The sequence below is a fragment of the Acromyrmex echinatior genome, chromosome 7 (assembly GCF_024713525.1).
Source record: "Acromyrmex echinatior isolate Ae372 chromosome 7, ASM2471352v2, whole genome shotgun sequence".
In the NCBI taxonomy this organism is placed as follows: Eukaryota; Metazoa; Arthropoda; class Insecta; order Hymenoptera; family Formicidae; genus Acromyrmex; species Acromyrmex echinatior.
Genome location: NC_141858.1, coordinates 2,784,248 through 2,802,530, shown reverse-complemented (window position 1 = coordinate 2,802,530; position 18,283 = coordinate 2,784,248). Strand labels below are relative to the sequence as shown.

The 18,283-nt window shown below is 33.4% G+C and overlaps 1 protein-coding gene and 1 pseudogene across 2 annotated transcripts in view; both read left to right on the top strand.

The window, feature by feature from the left end:
* Positions 1 to 18,283, top strand: part of LOC105155055 (uncharacterized) — a 556,628-nt gene that overhangs the window by 210,475 nt on the left and 327,870 nt on the right. The gene's annotated exons all lie outside the window — the stretch shown is intronic.
* LOC147908977 (uncharacterized) lies at positions 4,952 to 7,162 on the top strand (annotated as a pseudogene).

The window sequence follows — 18,283 nt, the reverse complement described above, 5'->3', positions numbered from 1 at the left end:
CAGATTACGCTCCCGTAGATGCTATGTTCGATGTACTCTCCGAAACTATAGACTACGAGATCCAACATATGAGAAACGCTTACGACCGATATATTGCTATTACAAGACTGTCACACGGAACTGCTCCAAACGATTCAAATACTGAGAATGTAGTACTTCAAGAACTATTACGCAAAATACACGAATTACGAGTACAAATGATCGATCAGAATAGAACTGTGCCTAATAATGTAATCAGGCGCTATAAAACACTTCATAGTCTACCCGCATTAGATCTCACATACGGTCGCACTACTCGAGATATACATAGTCAACCACCTATAAGAACCACCTATTAATTTCTTGAGCCTCAAAGAAACACGTAATATGATTCTGGATATTGACGGAACCTCTTGTAATTGTATACGCGAATTCCTTAACGCCAGTATTACTACGCCAAATATTCATCCGGCCGATGAATCTACCCTATTAGAAGGTTCTTTGTATCAAACTACGAGGAAAAGCAATGATGAATTTTCATACACGTGACATTATAAGTTACGAACAATTGAGACGCGAGTTAGAAAATTAATATTTAAGTAAAAAAGAACGCAGTACTACGCATTTACAATTGGAATCAACTCGTTAAAGCAAAAACATTCAGAAAATGTGCAACCTTTCGGACATTGTGTAGAAAACATCACGATAGAATTACATGAATCAATGGAAGAAGGCAAGGATCATATACTCGAGCAGCAATGTGCTCTTAGATAATATTAAAGAGCAAGCTTTGTTTAATTTTCAAATGGATCTACATGAAGAAATAAAATTAGTACGCGTACAACGGCACATAACTTTGCAGGCGCAAGCACGGAAGAAAAAGTTAATGGAACGACTTCGCGAAACATGAACCAAAGTCGAAAATTCGATACGCGGTATAACAATTCACGCGCAACTCACGAATCAGATCTAAAATGCTCTAATGCGGAAAAAGAAGGTGTCACGAACGCAATTGCGAGCAGATACGCGAACCGGTTTACATTACCTAAGCTCGAGGGATGTCCTTACGTGAATACCATATAACACCATATACCATATAATACCATATAATACCATATAATACCATATAATATCAGATAAATATTGTAATTACTGTAAGAAGAACGGATATACTCAAAACGACTGTTGAGTCCTAAACGGAAAACTAAAAAGAGAAAAATCATCGTGACAAAATGGAAAAAATTTTCATCCAGAGAATAAAGATAGAAACCGAGGAAATAAAATAAAAGCTATAAAATTTCCGATTCACTAAGTAGTGATGAAGACGAGCAGGAAACTACACCGCAGCAGAATATCGGATGTCACACTTGCGCCACGAGGCGACATATAGGCTGGAATTAATTTCCCTATCCGTCTTAGAAGCCAATAAAGGAAGAATCAATTTCTTATTCGATACCGGAGCTACAATTTCGCTAATAAAGTTAAAAAAACATTAAGGGACGATGCGAAAATATATGAAGAACAAATTCGTCTGACAGGCATATCATGACAATCATAGGGAAAACGTATGTTACCATATCGCTTTGCGATTGCAAAATAACGTACCCCGTACATACTAAAGGATAATATGGAAAATAACGGAATTCTCGGAATCGATTTCTTGCGAAAGAATAAGACAAACTATGATTGCGACATGCGCTTAGTGAAAATTAAAGGGACTAATTTCAAGCTTTTTCCAGATAAACGGATAAATTTGAAACCTCGTACTGAGACTATCGTATAGGTTACTACTGATAAAAATATAGTTGGAATCACACAAACGGAAGAAACTCCACCTGGAGTCTTCGTCGAAAGCTGCCTAGTAAAACCGCAAAATTTTACTTGTCTTGTTGCTATATCAAATACTACGGATAATGAAATTAATATGTCATTGCCTCAAGTACTTATCGAAAAACTCATTTCCGTAGCAGAGACAAACGAAGTTACTATAAATAATGTGCAAGAGATTAGTAATTCAATTCCGCGTAGGGAACGCATACAATCACTTTTGCGAACGGATCATTTAAATATTGAAGAGAAAAAAATATTATTGACCATTTACGAAGAGTATAGTGACGTATTCTATTTAGAAGGTGATCAGTTACCATGTACTCCTAAAGTTGAACACAAAATAAACACACGGATCGATTCTGCAAACGTAAATGTAAGACTGTACCGATTATCTGAAAAGCATAAGGTCGAGGTAAACCGACAAATTCAAGAAATGTTGGACCAAAATATTATATAATCCAACCCAGCATTAGCCAATGGAACGCATCCTTATTAGTTGTTTAAAAAAAAACAGACGTTTCGTAAACCAAACTTACGAATCGTAACAGATTTTCGCATACTGAACGATTTGAAGATTCGTTTCTGTTACCAAACATTACAGATATTTTGAACCAGTTAGATAATGCTAAATATTTTACTACCTTAGACCTCACGTCAGGATATCATCAGATATCGATGACCGAAAAGGACAAAAATAAGACAATTTTTTCAACGCCATATGGTCACTATGAATTTAACCGCATGCCTTTTGGACTAAAAAATGTATCAGCTACATTTCAAGACTGATGAATTCAGTATTAACAAGGAATCAAATGTCTCACATACTTAAATGACATTGTAATCTATGGACCTAGCTTAAGAGAGCATAACTTCAGACTTAACGCCATATTAAAATGACTTCATGATAATAACTTGAAATTGCAAGCGGACAAATGCGAATTTCTTCGAAAGGAAGTAACTTATCTAGAACATATTATTACCGAAAAAGGAATATACTGCCAGACCCATCCAAGTTAGAAGCTGTGCGAAATTTTTAGGTACCCAAAAAAGTTAAAGATATCCAATCCTTTATTGGACTAGCCGGATATTATAGAAAATTTATAGCTAAATTTTCAAGAATCGTCAAACCTTTAATTAAATTAACAAAAAAAAAAAGAGAAAAATTCGAATAGACCGCGGTACAATAAGACGGGTTCGAAGTCTTAAAAAGCAAATTAATCACCAGTATTAAAATACCCAGATTTCAGAAATTTTTCATAACCACTGACGCCTCGGATTACGCCATCGGAGCCGTACTATCGCAAGGAATGATAGGACAAGATCAATTGCGTACGCCAGTCGCGTATTAATTCGTGCCGAGCAAAATTATAACATCACAGAAAAAGAATTATTAACAATTGTATGGGCCGTCAACCACTTCCGCCCTTATTTATATGGAACCAAGTTCAAGATAATTACCATAAGCCGCTAATGGTTATTTAATGTTACGGATCCCGAATCATGACTAATTCGTTGGCGACTAAAAGTAGAGGAATATGACTATGAAATTATATATAATGGACAAGCCAGGGAAAATTAACGTTAACTCAAACGCATTAAGTAAAAATGTACCAGTGACAATCAATAAATTAGAGAAATGAAAAACCACTGAAAAAAATCTACAGCGAGAAAGAAAAACAACAAATTCTCTTCGAATACCATGATACCCCTACAGGAGATCATCAGGGAGTGGAGCGCACCCTAAATAGAATTAGAATAAGTCATACGTGGCCAAATATTACGAAGGATGTGGAGAATTACATAGCCAAGTGTGAACATTGTCATAAAAATAAACTGTCTAAAAAGGTTAAAATGCCATTGATCATTGTAAGACCATTGATCCTAACGACCGCAGGAAATAAATATATACTAACATTCCAAGATAATTTAACAAAGTTCAGTAAAGCTATGCCGATTCCGAATCAGGAGACTACTACTAATAGCAAAAAATTTCGCGATCAAAATAATATTAGAATACCGCATACCAGAGGAAGTTTTGACTGACCAAAGTACCAATTTTTTAAGGGAAGTATTCAAAAACGTCTGTAAATTATTAAAAATCAACAAAATTCAGATTACCGCTTACCATCCTCAAAGCAACAGAGCTCTAAAACGTTCACATAGAATTAGCAGAATATTTGCGCTACTATGTAAATGCAGATCAAACTGATTGGGACGAGTGATTACTCACGCCATGTTTACATATAATACTCCCCATACTGCAACAGGTTATACGCCGTTCGAGTTAATTTACGGACGGTAAAGCTACTTTACCTTCAGCATTGTCAAATCCTCCTAGGATCCTTACCTATTTCTATAACGACTACGCACAAGAATTAAGAGAGAGGTTACGCGCTACGAGTCAAATTACGAGTCAAATACGAAACAACAAGGAACAAATAAAGGAAATAAAAACTAAAGCAATCGAAAAACAAAGAAAACGACATTCAAAATAGGAGACAAAGTACTATCATTTGACGAAACTATACGTCGAGGGCGATCTAAAAAATTAGATTCTCTATGGACCATATATAATTGTCAAAAAATTGACGTCAATTATGTTATTAAAAAGATTCGCAAAGTACTTAGTACGCGCGTAAATAAACTAAAAGCTTTTATTAAATAAATGAGGGCACTCATCAAAAAGAAGTATTCACAAGAATAAACCATTTGACATTCATTATTGTAAAAAATCCAAAAAAAAGAGTTTAGAATAAAGGAATACGAAGAACTTGCCAATATCAGAGTCTTAGTCTGGGTCAATTAATGTCCGAGCTATTCTCACTGTCACTACTTTTACTGAATAAAAAAAAATGGAATAACCAAAATAAGTAGCACTCATCAAAAAAAAAAAAAAAAAAAACAAAGAGGAGTGGAGTAAGCGAAACAATAATTTATTACAGAATTCTTGGAGTTCATCTCGCCGTTGGACGGATAATCGATCGTAAAATATCTAGAAGTTTATTCAAAATAAATGTCCGGGCAAAACCTGGAAAATTATTTCGAGAAGGTAGGAAAATGCATCCCGTCGAAGCCCATTAGAAATTAGTCATACATACGGATGTGACAGCATTAATTAAATGATTAACGATATTGCAGGAAAATGTCCGCAAAGCAGAAGAAATGTGTGAGTACACTATTCTGCATGTGAATACATATAAAAATTTATATATGATCGCTCCATGATGGAGTTAAAAACTTAATAGCTGCTATTCAAATAATTTACAAGGCACCAACAGATAAAGGACGTGGACAAATAGACGGATTAGGAACTATAGCAAAGACATTATTTGGAATAATAGACGCTAACAACGAAAAAGTTATTATCACTGACGCTCTTACATAACGAGAACGCGCTAACACATCATGCCGGAAGCAATCAATTCAAAATCACAAATTCAACAATTAGTCACATGTATAATTTAGAGCACGCAGTAGAAAATAATAAAAATAAATTAGCTGAAGCTATTGAAAAAATCACGAAATAGGAATTAATATTCAATTAATAACAAGAATTAAATGAATATTTTATTAATAACGGCAACAACTAATGATTTAACATGCGAAACGAAAGATGCATTAGAATACTTAACGTATGTTATTAAGGAAGGAATTTTACATCCATGATTAATGCCTATAAAACATATAATAGATAATCTTAGGGAAGCAACCGCGACTTTACTAGAGAAATTATATTTTCCATTTACATTAAATGGACGAGAGTGGATTAATATCGAAGAAACGACTAAAATTAGCGCCTTTTGCAATGATAATAACATATATTAGGTGTAGTAAAAAGAAATCCATTATTTTTCCAATAGATCTCTACGCGTGATACAGATTACTAAAGCCATTTATTGGAAAAATAATGGATTTCTTTTTACTATACCTAATATAGTGTTGCACATTAACAGCGTCATCGGTATATAAAATACTACACGCGATACCACCGATGTACGGCTATGATAATGTATTACTCTCAGTAGACGTCAATAATCCATATAGCAATAGACACTGAACAACATACATACATGAACATACATACATGACGCTAACAGACGACGATTTTCGACAATGTATTAAAATAAATTCGAATTACCTATGTGATCGAAGCTTTGCTATAAATAGAATAACTCCCAAAGTGATTGACGAAATACAATTATACTTAAGACATGACCGGCATTATAAACATTGCGATTATAAATATGTATCATCTCAGAATATAATTTGGAAAAGACTTGAGAATTCTTGATTATACTCTACACCTACAAAAGAGGTAATAAATATAAAGTGCAAAAATTCCCCAGAGGTAAAAGAAACTATAATAGATACAGGCAAAATAGTATTACGGGATGACTGTAGAATAATTACAACGAATGTCGTCATAAAATCACAATTATCGGACTAAGACGATAGACTCCTATTTACCAAGTGTTAATATAATACTATTACGAGACGTACATGAAAATAAGATAGAACAGATAAAGCTAAAACAACTTATTCGAGATCCTGAACTGAATTGAAATATCTGGGTATGAAATTAGATAAAATACATAAAGAGTTACAGAGTGATCAAGAATTCTACAAACAAAAACAATTTATTTACCTCATGATGACTAGCGGAACAATTATTGTTATTATGTTAGCAGTATTAACTCATTTTTTATGCAAAAAATTTATAAAAATAAAAAGAAACTTAATTCTACCATCTCCACTAGATTATAGGAAGGATGTAAATTTATATAACATATACTATGACATTGTATAGCAAAAAATTTCATGCCATCTATCATTATTCATTTTTCTTCTCCAACGAGAAAGGGATGTTGCAGCCTCAACTACAACTAGCATTTAAAATAACATTTAATCATATAGTAATCTGAATTGCGTTAATATTTCGGAATATCGACTCAATACAAATAATGTAAAAAACGCTTAATTCACGATTGTGAATGAGTACATTTTAGTGGAACAGTTGCGATAACCACGCATGAATTCCATATGGTATCGTATAATTACAAGAGATTGCCAAATGCGATCGGTCAACACCGACCGCACTTGACAATGGAACCAGAGCAAGCCCCAATTAAGCTGACCAGTTCAGCATCTTAGAATAAGATATAATCCACTTCTTGGAGAAGAAAGAGCTTCCGAGAAAAGGAGAAGTCGAATAGGCGTGGATACAATACGTAGCGTACGTTTAGTCGTAATAAAAAAAGTACCACTCTATAAGTGAGAACGGCCGTGCACGATATCTCTCAGAAATATGATACCTGAGCCATGATAAAGTCGTTAATAAATTGTACGATAAATTGATCAATAATCAAGTTGTGTATTAATAGTGTAAATAGCAAGTAAACGTTTGTAAAAAACCATTGGTTCTGAGATTCTTCTAACCTCACGTCCTGAATCCTTATTATCTGTACGAGAGATATAACACTGTTTAGGTCTTGGAGGGCCAATCGCTCTTATTTAGTGACATTACAATCCGAAGCGCCACTACGGTCTAAGAATTAAGATGTTGAACTAATATATATATTATTCAAACGAATGAATTAATTTCAGAAATAATAATTACGTGTCGATATGGTTGTCGACATTAACGCAATTAATCTGAAATGTAATAATCCCCCCAAAATTCCCAAATTAATCTTAAAAAACTGTAATAAACTTATTGCGAAAAAATATTGCCTCGGCCGGGAGTCGAACCCGGATCTCTTGCATTCCGTGCGAGCGTCCTGAGCCTTTAGACTACCGAGACCTTAGCAATAATTTTTCGCAATAACCGATATGTATCGAGAGTAACGCATTATTTCAGCGCGCGTTTATAAACAATAAGATAGGAAACAAGACCGTTTATATTAAATAACATTACAATCCGAAGCGCCCCTACGGTCTAAGAATTAAGATGTTGAACTAATATATATATTATTCAAACGAATGAATTAATTTCAGAAATAATAATTACGTGTCGATATGGTTGTCGACATTAACGCAATTAATCTGAAATGTAATAATCCCCCCAAAATTCCCAAATTAATCTTAAAAAACTGTAATAAACTTACTAAGTTTGGGAATTTTGGGGGGATTATTACATTTCAGATTAATTGCGTTAATGTCGACAACCATATCGACACGTAATTATTATTTCTGAAATTAATTCATTCGTTTGAATAATATATATATTAGTTCAACATCTTAATTCTTAGACCGTAGTGGCGCTTCGGATTGTAATGTTATTTAATATAAACGGTCTTGTTTCCTATCTTATTGCTTATTTAGTGATATTTGGTGGAGCGGGTTTGGCTTTGGAAAGGATATTGGATACTTGTCTACTGGATATTATTCGCTTGTTCTGATGAGAGTCAGTAGATGGTTAACTATTTGGCTGATAATCTCTTTGGAATCTTTCTAGATGCCATTGTGAAGTTAGGATCTTTGGCAAGCGCAGATATAGTGTCTTGAGACAGGTCTTTATTGGATAGGTTCTTAAGTAGAGAGGGTTGTGGATTTTTGTGAAGGACAAGGTTTATGTATTTCTGTTTCTGTCTTTCAGAGAATTGTGTGTGGGTCTTCGTGGCTTGTTCGTATGTAATACGATCTAGGATTTGCTAGATATCATGTCGCAACATAGCGAATAGGAACAAGTAAAGTTTAAAAGTTTTATGGGAAATCTGGACTATTTGTAACTTAGCGAAGTGGATGCGTTCTTTGATGAGGATGAGGCTAGTTTTATGAAGGTGTTTTTCGATTTATGAGTTAGTTCATAGGTAATCCTTATAGGAACTTTGGGATGATGTTATTATCCCTGCAGCATTTTAGGAATGCCAAGTTTGGTAGTTTCTTGGCTAAAGAAGACCTGAGTTTGCTGAAAGTATTTACTTTAGCAAGGGTACTCTCCCCATAGAAGTGTTTGATAATATTCTTAAGACTTCCACGAATGTTTTTTATATAAAAATTATGCGTTTCTCTGGTTCCCTCCGTGTCCAGATCCATTCTTGGAATATCAACGTTTCGTGAACCTTGCAGTCTACTTCATCAGGGTGAGGAGCAGCTTGATACTGTTCCTCCAGTCCGTTCCTTTTTATGTTATACTACTTGAAAGGTGGAGGGGAAAGAAGAAAATTGTGGATGGGGAGGGAAACTGGTTAGTCTTGAATAACCAATAGAAGATTAAACATAATAAAGGCCTCACATGAAGTCCCCTCATCTCGCTAATAGAGCACTGCTTAACAACCACTTACTTCTCCTATAATAACCAATTTTATGAACAAACTTCAGGAACGGCAATGAACTCTCCTATTTTTTTTTGTAATCGCCAACATCTTCATGGAGCATTTTGAGAAAACGATCCTTAGAAAAACATTTAAAAAACTAAAAGTTTGGTTCCGTTATGTAGATGACCCATTCGTGATATGGAGACACGGCAGAGTCGAACTCCGTAAATTCCCTACTTTCCTCAACAATCAACATCCACTTCACTATAGACATAGAGGAAAATGGAAAACTCTCCTTTCTAGATATTCTTGTTTTTAAAAAAGCTGACGGTATCTTAAGCCATCAAGTGTACAGAAAACTAACACTCACAGATACATACCTACATGCCGAGTCGCATCACCACTCAGTACAAAAACAGTCTGCAATCAATTTATACATAGAGCTTTCATCATCTCTGACAAAGAACATCTACAGATAGAACTCAATCACTTAAAACTAGTCTTACAGAAAAACGAACACGACAAAAAAGACACAATTAAAACAATTAATAAACATGCAAACAAGACAACGGTCTCTGAAACACAATCTAACGAAAGGATCCTAACCATTCTCCCATATGTAAAGGAACAACAGATCGGATTGGCAGGATATTAAACAAACACAATATCCGAACTATCTTTAAATCATCCAAAAAGATAGGACAAATCTTAAGATATTCTAAAGATCAAAGACCTCTACTCAGCTCCGCAGAAGTATACAAAATACCTAATTCCTGCGGGCAAGGATATATTGGAGAAACTGGTTAATCTACTGATAAAAGAATACTAACGTGATGTCAGGCTAAAATACGTCACGCAATCAGCATTATCAGAACACAACATCGAAACAGGACATCAAATACTGTTTAACAAGACGACTACAATAGCTTACAACATTACATCATACTTTCCAAGAAAGTATAGAGAAGTCATAGAGGTACAAAAACACCATAACAATTTAAATAGAGATAGTGGCTACAACATAAATAAAATATGGAAAACCATTCTGCCGATTATTGAAGACTGACCAATCCCCCCCTCTCCAATTCTCTTTCCCTCTACCGCTCCAACAAGTAGCGTAATATGAAAAGGAACGGCTCGGAGGAACAGTTCAGTATCAGGCTGTTCCCCGCTGTGATGAAGTGGATTGCAAGGTTCACGAAACGTTGGCATTCCAAGAATGAATCTGGACACGGAGGAAACGCATAATCTTTATATAGAAAGCAACCATGGCATTCTAAAGAATATTATCAAGAACTTTCATTGGACGCAACAACTTGAGGTTTGCTATAATTGTTAAAATAATCGGAAAGAGCCTTAATAGTCTTTTTACTGGTAGTAGCCTTTGTCGCGTACAATCTAACATATTTCGTGAATGCATCTACAATTAGAAATATATATTTGTTAATCGCGCATTGCTTATCAATGTGTCTCAAATAGTCAATGTGCAATAATAATAATACCTTCAAGAGGGTATTTCTTTTCAGTAAGGAGTGCTTTCAGATTTCCTGGTCGCGAATGAGCTAAATATTTCAAACAATTAGCAATTAGAATTAGCAGTTTTAACTTTAGACTTTAATTTTAAACATATAAAAAAAAAGGAATATGAAACCACAGCACTGGATATTGTTTGTGAAATTTAATTATTCATTACATTAATAAAAAATCTTTAGACATTTCGGCTACAATCTGGTCATCTTCAGTAAAATCATAAATATTAGTAAAACGCATAATTACATATATCTGACATTAAATTCAGTCGTCGTATAATATAAATATGTATAAACGTCTTTCATCTTGTGAAGGTGCATCGTACAACAATGTTGCAGCGCCAATTATCATATTGCAAATTATGTAGAACAAGAATTTCCAGATTTTAATTTAAAAAATTAACCTATCATTAATATCTTCCAGTCAATAGTATGAGAATTGAATCTTTACCTGTTTTACAGAAAAAATGATGAATCTTAAGCACTACTCATACGCAGATGGAAATTCGTCGTGACATTGTGTATTATTATTTGTCATATTGTATATGTTACCGCTATTTATGTACAATATATGTCAAAAGTTTAGGTTGTTCTAGAATTATTTATTAAGTATGAGAGAGATCTTTCTTTAGAAAAGGCAGATAAACATCGGGCAAACCTTCAGTGTCACTTTGCTTATTGATATTATTTATTTGGCTTTTTATGTATAGTATTTCAGAAATTTTTCTTTTAAATAATGATTGTTCTAAAATTCTACAATAATATTATCCCAATTCAATTCGTGCATCTCATTCAATTGGTGGCGTGAAACCACTGATATCTCAGAGATGGATCTTCTTATGTCAACCTTATTTTCTTTCATTTGAATTTTTAATTTCCTTTTTGTTTGACCAACGTAAGAAGATTCACAATTTAGACAATTTATTTTATAAATCATTCCACAATGATCCTCTTTACACAAACGATCTTTTTCAGTTTTAATATAATAAATCTATTCAGTTTATAAGTTTGTAAGCAATATTAAAACCCTGACTATATAATTTTTAAAATTTTTCCGATATTTTACTTAAATGATATTATAAAAAACTTTTTCTTTAAATTGGAATTAGAATCGTTTTCATTATTATTACACTCACTATTTTTATTTAAATTTGTTCTAAAGTTTTAATTCTGTTTTTTATTGTTGAAAAAATGAATTCAAGAGGATAACCATTCATTAACAGAATGTAAACTAAGTTAGAAATGTTTTTTTCTTGAAACTTTAGAACAAATTTAGATTAAATTGTGAGTGTAATAATATTACAATAAAAACGATTCTAATTCCAATTTAAAGAAAAAGTTTTTTATAATACCATATTTAAGTAAAGTATCGGAAAAATTTAAAAAATTATCACAGAATCAGGGCTTTAATATTGCTTACAAACCTATCAATAAACTGAATAGATTTATTAAAACTGATCGTTTGTATAAAGAGGACCATTGTGAAGTGGTTTATAAAATAAATTGTCTAAATATATTGTGAGTCTTCTTACGTTGGCCAAACAAAAAGGAAATTAACAACTCAAATCAAAGAAAATAAGGTTGACATAAGAAGATCCATCTCTGAGATGTTAGTGGTTTCATGCCACCAATTGAATGAGATGCACAAATTGAATTGGGATAATATTATTGTAGAATTTTAGATACAGAACAATCATTATTTAAAAGAAGAATTTCTGAAATAATATACATAAAAATTCAAATAAGTATCAATAAGCAAAGTGACACTGAAGGTTTGCCCGATGTTTATCTGCCTTTTCTAAAGAAAGATCTCTCTCATACTTAATAAATAATTCTAGAACGACTTAAACTTTTGACATATATATGAATAGTGATAACATATACGATATGACAAATAATAATACACAATGTCACGATGAATTTCCATCTGCGTATGAGTAGTGCTTAAGATTCATCATTTTTTCTGTAAAACAAGTAAAGATTCAATTCTCATACTATTGACTAGAAGATATTAATGAAAGATTAATTTTTTAAATTAGTATCTGGAAATTCTCGTTCTACATTGCAATGATAATTGGCGCTGCAACATTACTGTATGATGCCTTGACAAGATGAAAGAACAGGTTTATACATATTTATATTATATGACGACTGAATTTAATGTCAGATATATGTAATTCTGCGTTTTTACTAATATTTATGATTTTACTGAAGATGGCCAGATTGTAGCCGAAACGTCTAAAGATTTTTTTATTAATATAATGAATAACTAAATTTCACAAACAACATCCAGTGCTGTGGTCTCATGCTCTTTTTTTATATGTTTGATTTATAAACCACATTCGTTAGAATTATTTACTTTAGTTTTAACTTTAAAAGGAATTAATAATTTCTTGATATCGCGTTCACGATTTTCTTTACTCCTAGGTGACCCATTTGATCATGATATCTAAATAAAATATTACTTTGCATATTCTCAGGAATATAAAAAAGCAGATTATGATTCTTTTTACGATAAACTAACCCATTACGCATCTCGAAAAATGAACTTTCTGATTTTTTTAACCTTTTGATTAATTCAACGATATTTTCGTTTTTTGAACTGGCAAACAGATAAATTATAGGTACTCAAATTATCTTCTAGAATATATATAGTTCTAGAATATATATATATATATATATATATATATATATATAAGGACTTATTTAGAGCATCTATGTATTTCGTGCAATTACCCGGTCTATGCTGTATCAAAGTTCTATAATTCCAACGCCGAGAGATCTTGGGATTAACGTTTTTCTCATATAGCGTCAATTTGAGAGCGTTGCAATCTGTAATTATTTTGAAAGGTATACTGATCAGGTATAATATTTTAAATCGCTTCAATGCATATATAATAGACAATGTCTCGAGCTCGAAGCTAGGTATTTGTTTTCGATCGGCGTAGTTCGTTATGAAAAATAAAATATAGGATACATCTTAAGGTCTGATTCCCGTTGCATTAAAACGGCTCCGAAGCTGTAAGAGCTAACATCGTAATGTAATTTAATAATATCGTGAGGATATAGCGAACATATATAGCTAATATCGACGCTGCGAATTTGAATCTCAAAGGCATCTAATTTCTATTGCGTAAATACAAACGAAGCATCTTTTTTCATGTAAAGGCTTAGCGATTATTGCAAATCCTTCTATGAACTTATGGAAATACGAGCACATCTTGCAATACTTAGGAAGCATTGCTCATTATACATACTTTAAGGTATAGGAAATTTCAAGACGGTTTTAATTCCACTATCGATTGGACTTACACTCTGAGGTGTGACCAAATATTCAATTTTAATGAATAGAAATTTACATTTGTCACAAGTCGCAAGTTTAATCTATTCTTGACGATTAAAGTTTAAATATCATAAATAATGCTCTAATGATTTGGTGGCTATTAGAAAATCATCAATATATACTAACACATTTCCTGTACGGACTAACTTATCTACTACTTCGTTTACAAATGTTTGAAATTTGATCGGTGCTGTTTTTAAACCAAACGGCATTTTTAAGAACTCAAATTGGCCGAATGGCGTAATAAGCGCGGCATATTTAATAAATTCTTCATATTGATAGAATCCGTCCTTTAAATCTAAAATATTGAAATATTGCTTAGCCTTAAAGACATTCATCCTTTATAATTGGGATTGGATAATTGTCTCACAATAAGTTTATTTAAAGTCCGATGGTCAATGCATATTCAATACTCTCCATTCTTATTACGCACGAGCATCACCAGTGACGCTTACTCAGATGTACTGTTTCGAACAATTCCCTTCATCTAATCGTTTAAAATTTTCTTTAATTAAATAACATTACAATCCGAAGCGCCACTACGGTATAAGTATTAAAATGTTGAACTAATATATATATTATTCAAACGAATAAATTAATTTCAGAAATAATAATCACGTGTCGATATGGTTGTCGACATTAACGCAATTAATCTGAAATGTAATAATCCCCCCCAAAAATTTTCTTTAATTGTTCTTCTCTCACTGTAAAACAATTTTCTAGATAAAAAATAAAAATTCTAAACATTATTCAATTTTAATGTCAACGCTGCATTAACCTTCGACTCAAGTGAACGTTCCGACAACATGTATTCATTTTCGAATATATTGTTTAGCTCTAATTGTTTCACATGATAAATTTCGGGATTCATTACTAATGTTTCTCCGATGTTACAAGAATAATTGACTACATTGTTAAGATTTTATCAATTACGTTTTCATTTACATCCTCACACTGAGAAAAAAATGTTTGGTATTTGTAACTAAAATTATATTAGGTATACAATTATGCTTCCGCCGATTTTCTTATAGATGACTTTAGCGGTAAGTGGTAGTCGAAATAAATAGATCATAGACGTCATACAATAAACTTGGGCATCTGTCAACATAATCCCATAGAAACATTAGTCGATCTGCATTATAAAGTTATTCTCGATTGAAAATGTCAGTTTACGAGTCAAATTCTCGTCATTTGCGGGAGGTTTTAATTTTCTGCTTCAATATGAAGAAATCTGCGGCTGAGGCTTATCGAAGGAAATCTGCGGCTGAGGCTCTCAAATACTTATGGTGAAGCCGCTATTAGTGAAAGAATGTGTCGTGAATGGTTTCTACGCTTTAAGAACGGTGATTTTGACGTCGAAGACCGGCATAAAGATGGAAGAGAGAAGGTTTTCGAAGATGCAGAATTGGAGGCATTACTTGATCAAGACTCGTGTCAAAATCAAGAAGAATTGGCACGATTATTGGGAGTGACTCAACAAGCCATTTCAAAACGCCTCAAAGTCATGATTCAGAAGCAAAGAAATTGGATGCCGTACGAGTTGAAACCGAGATGTTGAACGGCGTTTGTTTGCTTGTGAACAGCTGCTTGAAAGGCAAAGACGGAAGGGATTTCTGCATCGCATTATGACTGGGGACAAAAAATGGATTCATTACGATAACCCCAAGCGCAGAAAATCATGGGGAATTCCCGGTCAAACCGAATATTCACGGCTCCAAGGCTTTGTATTTGGTGGGACCAGCTCGGCGTAGTATATTATGAGCTGTTAAAACCGACTGGAACAATCACAGGCGATCAGTATCGAACGCAATTGATGCGTTTGAGCCGAGCATTGAAAGACAAACGGCCGCAATACAACGAGAGACACGATAAAGTGATTTTGCAGCATGACAATGCTCAACCCCATGTTGCGAAAGTGATCAAGACATACTTGGAAACGTTAAAATGAGAAGTCCTACCCCACCCGCCGTATTCTCCAGACGTTGCTTCCTCTGACAATCCCCTGTTTCGATCAATGGCACACGGTCTGGCTGACCAGCACTTCCGGTCTTATGAAGAAGTAAAAAATTGGATCGATTCGTGGATCGCCTCAAAAGATGATCAGTTTTTTCGACGCGGGATTCGTACGCTGCCCGAAAGATGGGAGAAAATAGTGGTCAGCGATGGACAACACTTTGAATCATAAATGTATAACCAATTTTTTACAATAAAGTTTCGAATTTCGAAAAAAAACGGCGGAAGCAAAGTTGTACACCTAATATTACTATAATTATAGTTATTATACTATAATTATAGTGATTATTACTGCTATAATAATAATAATAATAATAATAGTAACTATGTGTATAGTTCTAACAACAAACATATATAATTGTATAATTCACAATAAGTGTTCCAAAATATAACTGTAAAATTATAATCACTTGAATCAATCACTTGAATTTTTATGGTAATTTTAACTATTTATTGTTATACTAACTATAATTATAGTCATTTTAGGTTGTCCACTATATACATTTGTTGCTAGAATTATAACCTATATATAGTTGCTGTTATTATTACTTTTATTATTATTATTATTATTATTATTATTATTATTATTATTATTATTATTATTATTATTATTATTATTATTATTATTATAGCAGTAATAATTATAATTATAGTAATATATAATTGTAATTACAAACATTTTTCTCTCAATGCGGGTAAGGTAATTAAACTTTCTTTAATCTATCATCATGAAAGATGTCATAATATCATCATTCACAACATATATAGATACTCCAGTTTCGATAAACTGATCATATTGAAATAATTGTAGCAGTTCCGACCACATCCAACTTACTATCATTAATTTCGCAGAATTAGAGGCAATCTGTCCGAATTTTCAAATTGCTTAATAAAACTATTGGGAATGAACAGTCTAATAAACTTTTCTTTAACAAAGTTTATTGGACTGCCGGTATCAATCAATGCATTTATTTTAATCTCCTAATTTCCAATAGAGTCATTTGCCTCTATCGCTCTTTGAAATTTATTTGATAATGTATCAATGTAATTCTGTGCTGAATCGATAGAATTGCTATATTCGCTTATTAACTGCCTCTTTTCGCTGTACTTAAAACACATACTCTTTTCTTTTTTAGATGCCTTATAAATTTTAGCTAAGAGAGAGAGAGTGCCAGAATCTGCTACAATTAAAACATCTTACTTTAGATTGCAATACGCTCGATTTTTTCGTTGCATGTTTCTCGCTCGCTTTCATTTGAGGTTGCGCTTCTTTGTGCTCCTTATTCTTCCATCTAGATTCTCGTTCGGAACGGTTTTTCTCTTTTGTTACATTGACACTTTCAAACGCTATCAACTCTGCCGTCGATAACTCTAGCGTCGATTCAAATTGTTGCAATTTAACTCGATTGCGCAGCTACATGTTCAATATACCTTCAATGACTTCAGTATCTCTTCCTCGTTTATGGGAACTTTATTAGCAAGAATGATTTTCTCATGATAGACGCTAAATGCTTCTCCCGTTTTCCACTTCCTTTCTTTAAATTGTTTACGCAGCTTCAATCTGCTTTGTCGATAAACGAACATTTTACGCATTTCCGTTAGTGTTTCATTGACATTTAATTCAATAAGCTCGGGGCGTGAATGGAGATTATTCCAGAGCTTTCCCTTCAAGCACGTTCCAATGAGAATTTTTGCACTGCTGTCATCCAATCGTTGCATTCAACAGGCGGGCTTACTTCTTCCAATTTTGAAGCATACCCTCCGCACCGTTCTTCTTTTTCTTCTTTCTATTTTAATGATACCTACCTCCTTTAGACTGATTGGAGGATATACAATACAGCCAGAGCACGTTGTAAATGTAAACGAGATTTAAGTATACTCAATTCAGTTCTCTCCATGGACTAGGACTGTGTAGCTCATGCGCACAAGTAACATGCGTCGAACATTCGGGTCTGACGTGGATTCGGTATCGTGGCAAGTGATCGAGACGGAATAATGCTCTGTCTCAAGAGGAAAAGGGGACCAAATAAAAGGGAGCAAATTCTGCGTGGCTGCCGTGATACTGAGAGCGCTGCGAGAATTTAAAACTTAAAGTCTAGAGTTTGCATGATTTGCAGAAACTAACTATGAGTATACACATTTTGATGCATAGATCCTTTAATACATCATTGATTTTATTCACAACCGTCGATTCTGCGGAGATCGAAATCGTCGTCCGAAGAAAACGCGCATTGTTAGCCATCTCTGAATAGTTAAAAACGTGTTCAAAATCTTGGGAGTGAAAGCCGCACAAACAAGATGGATCATCTATCAAGTTCTTCCTGTGAAAAGAC